The sequence below is a fragment of the Camelus bactrianus genome, chromosome 4 (assembly GCF_048773025.1).
Source record: "Camelus bactrianus isolate YW-2024 breed Bactrian camel chromosome 4, ASM4877302v1, whole genome shotgun sequence".
In the NCBI taxonomy this organism is placed as follows: domain Eukaryota; kingdom Metazoa; phylum Chordata; class Mammalia; order Artiodactyla; family Camelidae; genus Camelus; species Camelus bactrianus.
Window position 1 is genome coordinate 50,545,338 of NC_133542.1, and position 14,929 is coordinate 50,560,266.

The 14,929-nt window shown below is 36.2% G+C and overlaps 1 protein-coding gene across 7 annotated transcripts in view; it reads left to right on the forward strand.

Annotated features, from left to right (window-relative positions):
* Positions 1-14,929, forward strand: part of PLPPR1 (phospholipid phosphatase related 1) — a 486,000-nt gene that overhangs the window by 115,964 nt on the left and 355,107 nt on the right. The window contains exon 1 of one of the 7 annotated variants that reach the window (XM_074361917.1): positions 13,582-13,611. The exons of 5 other annotated variants lie outside the window; for them this stretch is intronic. The gene's annotated coding sequence lies outside the window, so the exon portion shown is untranslated. Of the gene's footprint in view, positions 1-13,581; positions 13,612-14,389; positions 14,491-14,929 lie in introns of those variants that run through there. One more of the 7 variants, XM_010952952.3, reaches the window with a different exon arrangement.

Below are 14,929 nucleotides of genomic sequence, written 5' to 3' on the forward strand. Positions count from 1 at the left end.
GAAGACAATTTTGGAATGCTTTTTTTGGAATATAGAAAAAATATGGAAATGTAAATATGACAGGAAAATGATAAGGATGGAAAACAGAGTGGATACTGAAAATATGAATTAATGCCAGAGAAAGCAGAACAAATGGAAAAAAAAGTTGCTTAATTTTTTTGTGCACTGGAAATCCACCTGAGTTTGCAGGTCAACAGGACTCACTGCCTAAGGTGATAGTCCTGGTAAGATGAATAAATTTCTTGAATAAAGGAAGACTTACTAGTGATGGCCATGCCTCCTGGAGTACCTTTTTTCACTATAGATCAGTAACGTTTGGAAGTGGCTTTGATAGGGCTCAAAGAGTCATATTGTCATACCAAATAGGAAGGTATCAGGCCTTTGCTTGGCATGACTTCTCACTAGTAAGATGGAGTCACCCCAAAAGTGATGGGCAGTGATGTGAGGAAGAATGAATCCCTCAGTGATACTGAGTACAAGGAGTGGAGAATCAAAATACGGAGAGGTGGCTGTGGCTTCTCAACAAAGATGTGATTACCATAAGACAACTGCTAAGCTTTCCCCCAGTTCCAGATCCCTTCCTCAGGTTGCTATGCTAGATTGTGGAACTTTCCTTCATTTTAGGATTTACGAGGAATTTAATGGTGTCCAAGGAAAGGACTCAGGGATTAATTTACTAGATCATCTTAGGGTAAAGAACAGTTCAGGTTGAAGTTATTCTCATTCAGGGATGAAAATGAAGCAAAATAAAATGAAATGGAATTTGACAGAAATTATGAAATGATTCTGAAAGATAAAATAAGAAAAATAAAATAGAAAGGGGCAGAGAAAAATGTACTTTTGAGAACAATTTTCAGCAAGAAACAGAAATGCACCTAGACTGTGCTATATAAGTTAAAACATGAGCTTTTGAGACAAGAGTTAATTGATGAGATATTAGAACAAGGAACTGAGTTAAAAATGGAGCCATCCCAGCAAAGCAAAGAGTGTAAGAAAATGTCCCAAAACACATGTTAAAATGATATTTAAGTACATATTAAAATCACAATGAGATATCACTCACCAGAATGGCTATAATCCAAAAGATTGATAGTATCAATGGAAAATAAGTTCCTTTAAATTTTTTTTGCTCACTGGAAACCATCTGAATTTGCAGGTCAAAAGGAATCACTGTGCCTAAAGTGAAAATTCTGATAAAGTGAGAGAATTAATTACTGGTGGGAATGAAAAGTGGTATAGCCATTCTAGAAAACAATTTCACAGATTTTTAAAAATTTAAACATGTATTTTCTAGATGTCCTTAACAGTTCCACTCCTATTTACCTACTCAAAGAAAGGCTTGCATGCAAATGTTCATAGTGGCATTATTGGTAGCAGTCCAAATGTAGAAACAATCCAAATGTCTGTTAGCTGGTGAATGGATAAACATGATGTAGTGTATATATACAGTGGAATAATATTCCAAAAAGAAACAAGCTACTGATAAATGCCACAGAACCGATGAACCTGAAACATGTTGTGTTCTCCTGTCCCTTGTCCTTAGGATGTATCTGTCTGGCAAAACCCTAACCCTAGGTGAGCCTGACTATCTGCCTTTGCCTTGTCTGCACTCAGCTTTCTGGCCCTTTGAGAAAAAACCCCACAATCTGATCAAGCTGATGGTTACCAACCTCCACTGGTCTGTGCTCACCAGTTTCCTCAGCAGTTCACACTCTTGCCCTCCACAGCTGTTCTGTACTTTCTCCCTTCTCATCAGAACTCTGACATCTCCTTTATCCAATTCTCCTTAAATTTTCAGCAGGTTAAGATACTGCCTACTTCACAGAGAAAGTAGATGTTTCCAAATAAAACTTCTGTGAACTTCCCTTCAATGAACTTATTACCTTGTAATTTTCCTTTTCCTTTTATCTTTCATCTTTCCCACCATTGGAAAAGTCTCTTGTCGTATCTAATTTTCCCACTAGTGTGCTGGGAGTTATAATGAACAGATCTCTGCCTGTATGGAGCTTACATTCTGGTGGAAGGAGAGAGCGTCAATCCTTTGGGAAACCCTTTTCTAAAGGATGATGTAACTTTTTGATTGAATGCCCCCAAAGTATCCAGAACTACTACCTTGGAACTGTTGATCAAATTTACAGCTACTTGTTCAGTGTTGTTCTTTCCTATCACGCTATTAGCTTCATGAAGGCAAAGATTGATTCTTGACCACTACTGTATTTATAGCACTTAGCACAATATTCTATACGTGGTAAAGTCACAGTAAAAATTTATTGAATGACTATCCAAAATAAACGTCAGTGTTGACCATGATTATGTCTAAGTGGTGGAAGTACTGCTGATAATTTCTTCATAATTTAAAAAAAGTTTCTAAATTTCCTTTAGTTTACATTATTAAATTAATATTTTATATTAAAAACAATAAACAAACCATAATTAAAAATCAGTGGATTTGAATCCAAGTGATTTTTGCCTACATAAACTTGGGGGGAATTTCTTTGAATTGTTTTGTGTTTATTCAAACTAAAAAAGTATAAGCTAAATAATCTGTCTAGAATTGAGAAGCAAATTTTTGGTGGGTTGTTAGGTAACAGAATCAGATACAAAAATCCAGTTATCTTTCTACACTTAAATGATAGAAACTTGCATTTAAACTCCCAAAGGGATTGTAAGGTCATGCTAATTGACTTTTTAATAATTTGTTCCTTATTAAATATTTAGCAAGATTCTGAGGAGCAGGACTATGATATCATATGACTTGCTTTCAGATTTTTCTCCATGAAGTCAAAGAGTTCAAGGTGATCCTGTATGACAATGATGCCCCAAAGAGTTGAGTATAAATACATAATGTATGGGACTTGCCATTGAAGACATACAGGAAATGCACTGCAGTGCAATAGTTTTGTGAACTACTAATCTCATTTATAGGTGAAATTGTTTTTAATTTCATTATAAAATTCCATTATTAAGGATCAGCAGGTTCTAAAAGCTATTTATTTATTTGCCTAGTTTGTTTTTGTACAGTATCTAATCTCTGATTTTTCTTTATGACTGTTGACATTGTTGTAAACTGGATCAGTTAATCAGCGGATGGCATAAAATGGAAAATCACTCTTCATGCTGCATTTCATTTTGCAATTATGTAACTCTACAGGCTCTTTTAGGGCAAATAAAAAAGCCAAAGGGATGAAGATTATCAAATACATATTATGAACAAGAAAGAAGTCCTTTAGTATATAGTGCTCTGTGAATTACTCTTTAGATAAGCTGTACTGAGCCCTCTGCTTACACCATCATGGTAACAATGTGTTTTACTATACCGTCTTTGAGACTTCAGTGGTTTTTTTGAATCTTCCTCTGTTATAGAATAGGAGCATAGAATAGACTATCCTTATGAATTATATATATATATATTTTTTACCTATGCACTCACATAGAAATACATTTGTGATATCAGCTTCCCTGAGTTATCACAATGTCATATCTGGGTACATTTGACTCTTTTTATACTGTAGCATCAGGAAAAAGTGTGGAGTCAAAAGATCTGTGCTTTCATCCCCAATCTACCATTTGCCAACCATGACTGGGTACATCAATATGCCCTTCCTTTTAGATCCCAGGGAGGGAATTTGATCAGCATCCAAATGTACAGTAAGCAAAGTCAAGGAAATTAAAAAAAAAAAGTCTGTTGACCAACATGCTGTCGGGGCAGACTGCTTCACATTTGATGATGAAAACAACCACCACTACCACCTCAGCAACATCTGTCACAATGACATGAAGCCAATGGAAGACTTGTGGCAGAGCCAGGGACAGGAGAAAGAACACAGCCTGACTCAGAGGCTGCGGCTAGAAATTATGTGTATCTATAAACTATGAGGCAAAAAATTATGTATATGTATATATATATACATTTTAGAAGACTATTTGTTAGTGAAGAGTTATAGCTGTTTTGGAAGAGAAAGTAATAGCCTAAGGAAAGAATGGACAGAGAAGTAGAAACAGAAGCAATAATAGAGACATAAAAGCAGAAAAGTTTCCTGAAAGGAATTTATAAAAATGAAGAAGAGAATTAAAAAATAGGAGAGAATCACACCTAGGTGTTCACTTACAAAAGTACTCAGGTGAAGTGAAAACTCTCAATGCATGTAATGTTTACCTGCAGAGGAGTAAAACTCTCGCTGGCTCAGAATTCTCCTTAGGAATGACAAATGCTGGAAAACAATGGAGCAATGATTTAAAATTTCTATGAGGAAACTCTTGACATCTCACAAATTTGATACCTGCTTGTTAGATTTCATGTGTAAAGGCAAGAGATTATATGCAAAATCTCTTTATGTGCAAAACATTGAGAAACTTAAAATTATTGGCTGTTTTACTCCAGTAGTCCAAGAATGAGCAAAAACAGGGTATAAAAGAACTTGTGGTTTTTCAAAAGCAGTCAAACATGATTAAATCAAATATTTATAGTAAAATGAGTTTTAAAATTAAATGCAAATTTCAGATTTTTTCTTGAAAAAATATAATCTTATAATTTTATTAACAATAATTTGGACCTAAGAGGTCATGCTGAGGGTATATTTGGTGAAAAGCATTCTATATGTTTTTATGCACGTGCGTGCATGCACACACACACACACATTCTGTTCTTATGTACTCAGTTGAGTGCAGGGATGGTAGGTAGTTGGCCAATTCCATTCATTGTATCTTTAGTTTATAACTGGTATCTTTTCTGGTTGGCCAAAGTGTACATTCTGATTGGCTGTATCATACCAGTTGTTAAATGTCTTGAATATCATCTAGTTTGAATGACTGAATGGATAAATGAGTTATTAGATTTGATCTCTCCTTTTATCCTTACCCTTATATTGTTTGGAATATTTTTTCCCTTGCATTTTAGAATCTTTGAGCAGATGTGTGTTTTATTTACAATCAATAAAATTCTGCCTCTCCTTTCACATCAATCACAATATTAATTTCTGTCTGAGGACATCAATAATGTTGTATTTGTCTTTTTGTTGTTGTTGCAATATCAAGATTTCTTTGTTCTCTATCTACACTCTACATAATAGTGTATAATCATCTGAGACTCTGACCATTATTTCTGAATCTATTCTTAGTTATTGTCTTGTGGACATCACTGGGTACCTTGGATATTACTGTAATTCCTTCCATGTCATGCCTGCTAGGTCTCCTTAGTAAGTGGACTCATGCCTCACTTTAATTTTCTCCCTCTTCCTTTAGAGATACATTGCCTTTTAGGATTAGAAGATTAAGATTAGACATTGTGTTGTCATTTAAAAGGTGACTGTAATGAAAGTGGCACAGTGATTTGGTTTTATAGCTTAATTGAGGTAAAGCTTCAACCAGTGTCCAGATCTCCTGCTCCATTGATTTTAATTAGGTTACTGCATTTTTTGACAAACTTATGCTTCCCTGTACTACTAACATGTGCTACATTTCTAGCCCAAAGGTTATCATTTTTGTGTTTTAGATTGTAGTCTAGAAATCTAAATTTTCTTCTTTGACACCATCTGCATAGCCAGTCTTTCACCTCCTGTAGCCTCCTTTCTCTTGGAAACTCCCAACTGTTAATTGGAAGAAGCAATGACAACACCACCTGTGCCCCCTCAGATTTCTAATCCAGACTCTCCAGTCCTAAAAGACATTTCCTGGAAACTACTTTATCGTCTAATTAATTGATTAATATTTATTGAGCAGCTATTGTGTGCCAGGAACTGTGCAAATTGGTTCTTTCCCAATTGAGTAGTAACTGAACTGATAATGAACCTAAGGGTTATTTCTATTGCAATATGCAAACAAGTGAGTTGCCTTTCTCTCCACTAAGGACATTTCTGTTTTGTTTTCCCTCTAAAATTCTAGAGATTCATTTAAGAGATCTTGGAATAAAATTTCCATTTCATTTTTAAGCTTTTATTTATTCAATTTTTTCATTTTTAGGTAAGCAATATATGCTCATTCAGACACATTTAGAAAATTCAGGTTGAAGAAAAGAAAATGTTTTATATGTACATACATTAAAAAGATCTGAAAGAATGAACTCTTAATGGAACCTTTCTTTGACATGGGACTTGAGGCAAGGAGGAGAGAAGGTTGGATAAAGTATTTTGCTTTGTTCACTTCTGTATGGCTTCCATTTTCATGATCATATATTGTTTTTATAACTAAAGAAAAGATCTAAATGTGGAATATGAAAGAACATCAAGGTCATCTAGAATTGACAGTCTTTTTACTTCAGTGACAGATGGGAACTAAAGGACTAAACTTATACTTACATTTAATTGTTAGAATTTTGTTAGATTCAGAATGTGGCTTGTAATCTATTGGTGATGTCTAGATCTTGCCTTGAGAACACTATTGAGAGACAGTTCTGAAGCATGCTGGTATGGGTTGAGTTGTGTCCCCTGAAAGAAAGTTAGTGTTGGAGCCCTAACTCCCAGACCTCAGTATGTGTGTGCAGAATGTGACCTTATTTGGAGATAGGGTCTTTACAGAGGTAATCAAGTTAAAATGAGGTAATTAAGGTGGATCCTAATCTAGTATGACTGGTGTTCTTATAAAAAGGGGAAAGACGGGCACAGAGACACAAACAGAAGGAAAACACTATGTGAAGATGAAGGCAGAGAGCGGGGTGATAATCTACAAGTCAAGTAACGATAAATATTGCCAGCAAACCACCAGAAGCTAAGAGAGAGGTCAGAAATGGCTCTTTCCCTAGCGCACTCTGAGGGTGCATGCCCCTCCCCCCACCACCCACCTTGGTCTCAGACTTCTATGAGGCAATAAACTTCTGTTCTTTAAAACACTCTGTTTGTAATATTTTGTTATGGCAGCCTTAACAGACTAATACAGCTGAATTGTAAGGCATATTTTGGATGTTCAGTAAGTTGGCTGCTGGTAGAAATCTTACCTTTAAAGTTTAGCAAATTTAATTACCTGATCAGATGTTTGAAACACATAATGCTCAAAAAAGCCATCTTTCTCAGTGCTTGGACATACATATTTAAGAACAGAAATTTCTACATATTGTGAACTGTTTTGGCTACAACAGTAATGAAATGAAATGTCAATTCTTATTTTGATGTTTGTGTTTCTCTATAGTTCAAAGGATCTATTGGTCTCCCAGTCAGTTTACTTAAAGGTTATATTTTCTGGGATTTCAGGTCTCCAGTTCATGAATCCAGGTATTGGGCGGGGGGATCTCTTCTCTGTTTGAAGGCTATCAGTCAAACTGTGATTTGGGGATTTAGAAATCAAGAAAGAGGCAAAAGGAAGTGGAATGGGATGCTAAATTATTCAGGATTTAGTTTAGAAATACAGAGACTACTCTAAGCATTTCAAGCAAGAAGGGGATTTAATACAGGTAAGCAGGTGCTTTCAAAATCATTAGAGGAGCTGGAGTTTTAGAAGATCAAGGAAGGCCATTGCTAGATTCAGATTTACCATCAGCTTTCAGGGAATCAGAAAGTTGCAGGAACCTCACAAATCTGCAGCACCAAGTTAGGAGATTTATGAGGAAGCATGTAGAGGTACTTGGAAAATCCTGCATGTGCAGGGACCCATGTGTACTGTAGCTAGGGAACAGCGGCATGGCTTTCTTTCTCTCCTACCTCCTAATCATGCATTGTGCCTCTCACTGGCATTCTGTAACCCGGAACTTTGTTGTAGGGATTTCGGGAAATCTAGTTCCCAGGCAGTCATCCCCTGAGGAGCAGATGAGACCATAAATGGAGGATTTGGAGGCTAAATTATAAACAATCTATACAAAAGTTGTAAGCAATATTAGACACAGGATCTTTGTTCTGTCTTGATTTCAACTTTGAACCTTCCCTAAATGCAATTTCCATAGTTATCCAAAGATATTATAGTTTAATATTTCTATTATAAATCCAAAGTATGAAGTCTAAAATTGTCATTAAAGCAACATAATTTTTCAAATAAGAAAACAGCTTATTATTTTGTGGGGAAAGCAAGGGCCTTGGTGCATTTTTTAATATGATCAGAGATTCAAACATCAATCAAGATGGTGGGCTTCAGCCAAGTTTAGAGAAATATTTATTGAAGCAACTTTCTCTATACACTAGAGGAAAATAATGTTTACAACTCACTAGCATCCCACTTATTGTTCTGTGCTAGCAGCTCTCCCTAGGAAGAAATTCTCAAGGCTAAACATATGTCATAGCTACAGTTTTCTGATTGCGTCTGCAAAGGTGTCATTGCCATAGTGGAAAAGTCAACATAAAATACGTGAATCAAAAAACCTAGGGGTCCTAGAGCAGAGAAATAAAAGGAGGAAGACAAATAAAAAGAAGGTAAATTATTAACTTTACCTACTTACCTTTCTCTCAGATATATGTAAACCATAAAATGTTACAGCTATTTTGCGTAATTTGTTGATTGACTTGAAGTATAGTTAATTTATAATATTTCATTAGTCTCAGAGGTACAACATAGTGATTCAGTGTTTTTATAGATTACACTCCATTAAAAGTTAATATAAAATATTGGCTATATTCCCTGTGCTGTACAATATATTCTTGTAGTTTAGCTCTTAACCCCCTAACCCTGTCTTACCTCTCCCCACTGGTAACCACTAGTTTGTTCCCTGTATCTGTGAGTCTCTTTCTGCTTTGTTACATTCCTTCATTTGTTTTTTAGATTTCACACATAAGGGATAACAGAGTATTTGTCTTTCTCTGTCTGACTTATTTCACTTAGCATAATACCCTCTACGTCCATCCATGTTGTTGCAAATGGCAGACTATCATTCTTTTTTATGGCTGAATAACATTCCATTATCTATCTGTCTATCTATAACACACCTTCTTTACCCATTCATATGTTGACGAACACTTAGGTTGCTTCCATATCTTGGCAATTATAAATAGTGCTACTAGGAACATTGGGGTACAAATGTCTTTTTGAATTAAAGTTTTCATGTTCTTTGGATATATACCCATTATATGAATCATGTGATAGTTCTATTTTTAGTTTTTTGAGGAACCTTCATACTGTTTTCCATAGTGGCTTTACCAATTTACATTCCCACCAACAGTGTACAAGAGTTCCCCTTTCTCCACATCCTCTCTAACATTTTTTATTTATAGACTTTTTGATGATAGCCATTCTGACAGGTGTGAGGTGATACCTCATTGTTGTTCTGATTTGCATTTCTCTGATGATTAATGATGTTGAGCATCTTTTCATATATCTGTTTGCCATCTGTATATCTTTGGTTTTGTCGGTTTTATTTACTTCTGTATTCTCAGGCTTAGAACAGTACCTGGCATATAAAAATTACTCAATAAATATTTGTTGAAAAAAATTAAAACTCTGTGTTAACATTTTAAAACTACGTAAGTGATTCTGGTTCAGGTGGTTCTAGGAATAGCCAAGTACTGGTTAAAATTACAGAATATTTTAAAATAAATTGAATTATACTATTTGCAGGGACAAATAATGGATCAGAGGAAACATTTCTTATATATTTTGCTTCACAGGTGGCTGTGATTTCTTAAAACATAAAAAGTATTAACCAAAAAAGAAAAGACTGATAAATTCAGTTACATTAAGATAAAGAGCTTTTATTCAACAAAAGACATTATAAATAGGATGAAAAGGTAAGTCACAACCCAGGAAATGTAATTTGTAACACATGTGACTGACTACATGTGTTACAAATTGATAAGATTTTATTTGTCAATAAATAATACCTACAAATTGGTAAGAAGACAGACAAGCTGATATAAAAAGAATGAAAGGCTTAAATGGACATTTCACAAAAGAAATCCAAATGACTGGTAAACATATGATAATGTGCTCAGTTTTATTGATAATTAAGAAATGTAAGTTAAAACCACAGTGATATAACATTACACATTCACTACATTGACAAAATTTAAAAAACAAAAAATCTGTCAATATTAACTGTTGGAGTGGATATGGATCAATGGAAAATTATACCTTGCTGAAGGAAGTAAATATTGGTACAGCCATTTTCAAAATGATTTTTAGCATTATCTTGTAAACTTGAACGTACCCCAACCCCTAGCATTTTCTCTCCTGGGTATATCCTAGAGAAACTCTTGCATATAAGCACCATACACATGCAAGGATGTTAACATGTTATTTACAATAGAAAATTATTGGAAACTGTCCAAATGTCCATCAACATGACAATAGAGAAGTAAAATGGAATGTTGTAGTAGTGAAGATGAACCAATCACAGCTACACTGCTGTAGCATGGTTGAAATCTTAAAAACATAATAGTGAAAAAAGCAGGTCACAAAAGAATCCACATAGCTAAATACCACTTTTTAAAAGTTTATGAACAAGCGAAGCTTAATTTAGTGTTTAAGAATACATATGGAGTTATACTACAAGAAGAGCAAAGGAATGATAGATGCAGATTTCAGGATAGTGGTTAGTTCTGGTAGGGGTGTAGGAAGAGGCAGATGAGGGGATAAGAAAGGGGCATGGGGGTTAATACAGGTATGTTGGGAATGTTCTAGTTCTGAGGCTAGGTAGTAAAGTCCTGAGGCATTTATTGTTATGCTTCCAATTTATGTGTATGTGACTTCCTTTTGTATGTCTCCAGTAGTAGATAATTTGAAAATACAATCATAAGAATTATTTTTAACTAGGGAAACTTCTAGTTTGTAGTTTGTAATTACCAGATTGCAAATTCCTTGAGGGTACCTGTTTGGCACAAACAATGTATCAGTAGTGATTTGATAAATGAAAACTTTTGTAACGTGTGTACACTGATACTTCTAGTGTCCCTGAAAAAAACATAGAAGAGAAAAGATTGATGTCATATGTAGTCCTCTTATCACTTTGTCTTAATGTGCTTAGGATAGCCTTTTTTTTTCCCACAGAATACAGCTAAACCACAGTCCTACTTCATGAGATATATCAAATTAATGGGATCTGAATGAATGTGCTTTTACTAATCTGTATGAAATTGATGCCTATCTGTGTAGAAACTCATCATTTGCTCTAGCATGTATAATTCCTGTCTTGGAAGGGCCTGATGGAGGAATTAGGAGATTCAGTTTATGCTGTGAAAATATTCTTTCTGAGCCCCATTCACCTGTTCTGAATATAAAGTCAAAATTTTACACCATATAAGTATGGTAAGTGGATACTTTGAAAGGGGGAAAGAGGAGAAAGCTGTAGAAAAAAAGACCGTTTTCTAGAGAATAATCTCTCTCACCCTTTTTCCCAAGGAGATTTTTTTTTTGTCAAACAATAGGACTGGGGTAAGTAGCATTGATCTGTGTGCATATAGACTTGAAAGCTGCCCAGCAGACCAAGAAGAGACTGACAAGGAGACACATTCATGCCATACTATGAGGTCAGAAATATTTAACAGTTATCCAAAAGGCACTATTGGTCCTGAGACTGAACTAGTCAGTGGATTTGGCAGTAAAAGCAGAGTGGACAACAAAATCAGAAGGGATCTTGAACAGTGATGTCTTAGGTTTTGTGGCCAGTGGGCCAAAGATGGGCCGTCTTAAAAGTCTGAAGTGTGGGTAATAAGGTCTTACCTTGGGATGATATTGCCAAAGGTATGGTCGCTTGGGGCTTTAAAGAATCATTAGATATTTCTGGTGCTGCTGTGGAGGAGAGGGTAGGAGACAAATGAGGAAGGGGAGCCTTTTCAGCAGCAAGAGGGAGCATGGCACTAAGAGAGTTCACAAGGAGGACCAAGCTCAGGGCGGGATAACAACATGCAACTGTGTAGAGTCCAGTAAAGCCCACAGCCAGGGCTACTGAACTATCAGGGTAGCAAACTTGTATGATGCAAGGAGATTTCCTAAAGGATGTTTTATGATTATCTAAACCTTGGGATGGAGTGTAAGGGGATGGAGTCCTAACAAGTTAAAGATGTTTAGGATTGGATTGAAAGTAAAAAGGTAAAATATTCTATTCCCCAGCAAATGCATCCTTTGTTTTTATTTTCTGGATTTTTCCTTCACTAAGCAATAGAAAACAATTGAACTAATATGAAGGAAGCCCCTGCTTCAGGTGACTCTGTCTTAGGAAGGAATATGGTATTTAGAAAAGGGATCCTAGTCATGTTCTTTGGGTTGATGCTGACATTTAACACCTCTGCCTTGAGTGAGCTCCTGAAGTTGGGAACCTAATGGCAGTTGAGCTTGGTTCAAGAAGGGTCATCATCTAATTAAACTTATAAGCTTTTGCACAGCAAAGGAAATCATAAACAAACTGAAAAGACAGCGTTATGGACTGGGAGAAAATATTTGCAAATGATGCAACTGACAAGGGCTTAATTTCCAGAATATAAAAACAGCTCGTACAACTCAGTATCAAAAAACAAACAACCCAATTGAAAAATGGACAGAAGACCTAAAGACACATTTCTCCATAGACATACAGATGGCCAACAGGCACATGAAAAGATGCTCAATATTGCTAATTATCAGAGAAATGAAAATCCACACTATAATGGGGTATCACCTCACACCAGTTAGAATTGCCATCATTCAAAAGTCCACAAATGATAAATGTTGGAGAGGGTGTGGAGAAAAGGGAACCCTTCTACATTGTTGGTGGGTGCAGTCACTATTGGGAAAACAGTATGGAGGTTCCTTGAAAACTAAAAATAGACTTACCATATGATCCAGCAATACAATCCTTGGGCATATATCTAGAGAAAACTCCACCTGGAAAAGATACATGCACCCCAATGTTCATAGCAGCACTGTATACAATAGCCAAAACATGGAAGCAACCTAAATGTCCACTGACAGAGGAATGGATTAAGAAGTTATCTGGATAAAAAAGAATGACATAATGCCATTTGCTGCAACATAGATGGACCTAGAGATTATCATACTAAGTGAAGAAAGTCAGACAGAGAAAGACAAGTATCATATGATACCACTTATACGTGGAATCTAAAAAAAAAAATGACACAAATGAAGTTATTTACAAAACAAAGAGAATCACAGACATAGAAAACAAACTTATGGTTACTAGGGGGGAAAGAAGGGAAGGAGGGATAAATTGGGAGTTTGGGATTGGCAGATACAGACTACTATGTACAGAATAGATAAACAGGGTCCTACTATATAGCACAGGGAACTATATTCAATGGCTTGTTGCAATCTATAATGAAAAAGAATATGAAAAAGGAAATATAGATATAGATATAGATATAGATATAGATATAACTATGCTGTACACCAGAAACTAATACAGCATTGTAAATCAACTGCTCTTCAATAAAAAGAAGAAGGGTCATCAACGTTGGACGCACTGCAGCTACTCCCATTCCTAGGGAGGACGCTGGACCTGGGGGTGGAGAGCTGTGGGATTAGTGGAGATGGGTCCTCGGAGGCATTATTGCTTTTTTTGACTGGTGTCTTCCAAGGTGTAGGCCTTTGCTTCAAGATCATGGGTGTCTTAGATACTCAGTTGGCTCAAGTGAGTCAATTTAAGAGGTATAATAGAAAATGCTCCCATTCCCTCTGGGTAACTCAGTAACCAGGAGAATGACTCTAAGTCTGAAGGTCTCTCAAACAATCACTGACATGCCCAGATTAGTCTGGGAGCAGAAGACAAAGGTAAGGAAAAAGCACCAGATCTATAAGAAAATCTAAGATTCTAATTGTAAGGTAATAATCTAATCTTATTCAAATTCTTTCTTAAAACAGAAGGGTAATGATTGAAGATTGATTGCCTATGCAGTATAAGATTTTATCTTAAACCCAAGATTTGTAATTGCTAGTACGCAAGTTGTCATGTCAGGAAATTTCAGTATTCCAGTCTTGGGAAGAGTGGTTGTCTCTTCCCAGGGTTAATCTTTTCCACTTCAAGACTGCAATTCTGTGCACAGTTCCCGGGCGTTTGGATACAATGGTAGTTTTGTAATCTTATCCCACTTGGTCACACTGGCCCTACAGTGGACCCGACAAAACACTGAATAGACTTAAGTAAAGTTCTGCTGACTGCACAGTTAAGGAATGATTAATAGCAAAACAGCCAGATCCGCCCAGTGATTGCACCAGAGCTCATCTTCTTAGTTTCTCACATTTTTTATTAAAACGGTAGATGGATTTTTCTGCTTTCACAGCTTCTTCAGTGTAAGTTGGTGCATTTCTTTCCTGGCATCAGCAGCAGCCTGTGGTTGTCAAGTTGAATTCCTGTTACTCTGTGTTTGTGTGAGTGTGTGCACATGCATGTGTGTGCTCATGCATGGGCTATGGTGCTGAAGTTATGGACTTGAGTGCTAGGAAACTCTGGTTTTATTTTTGCTCTCTGCCCTCACAATCCAGATGACTTAGTGAAAACCACAGCCTCTTTGACCTTTTAAATTTTGCAACGACGTTTCTTTTCATTCCTCAAAGGTCTGTGAGAGTGTTTCGTCATTGTTGCTGGGTCAGCCTCGGAGGCACTGTATGATGTAGTGATTAGGGTCACTGGTGCTGGATGCAAACGAATCGGTGAGTGTAGAGAAATTGCTTCTCCATAGTGTTCTCTCACTTGCTTGAATATGGCTGTTGTGAGCTTCAAATGACAACGTGTCTGTACCAGAAAACCAGCATCTTCCAGCAAGATGACAACTTGTCTCTGACAATTATGACTCCTAATGCTCTTTCAGCACAAGATTATACACGTGGTAATACATCTGACATTAATCTCTAATCACTACCTTTCTGGTTCAAGAGAGAATTCAGAAGAGCTCAGTTAAATACTTTAAAGGTAGGGTTTAAAGTATATGTATATGGTTCTGGTCCCTTCTTTTTCTGCCTTCTTCCCCTAAAATTCTTGGGGTCCACAGTGGGCCTCAGTGACTGACATTGGAGGCTTTCACACGAACCCTGCATTTGTTGCGTGAATAGATAAAATTCATTAATATTGCCACTGTATTATCAGTCAGCG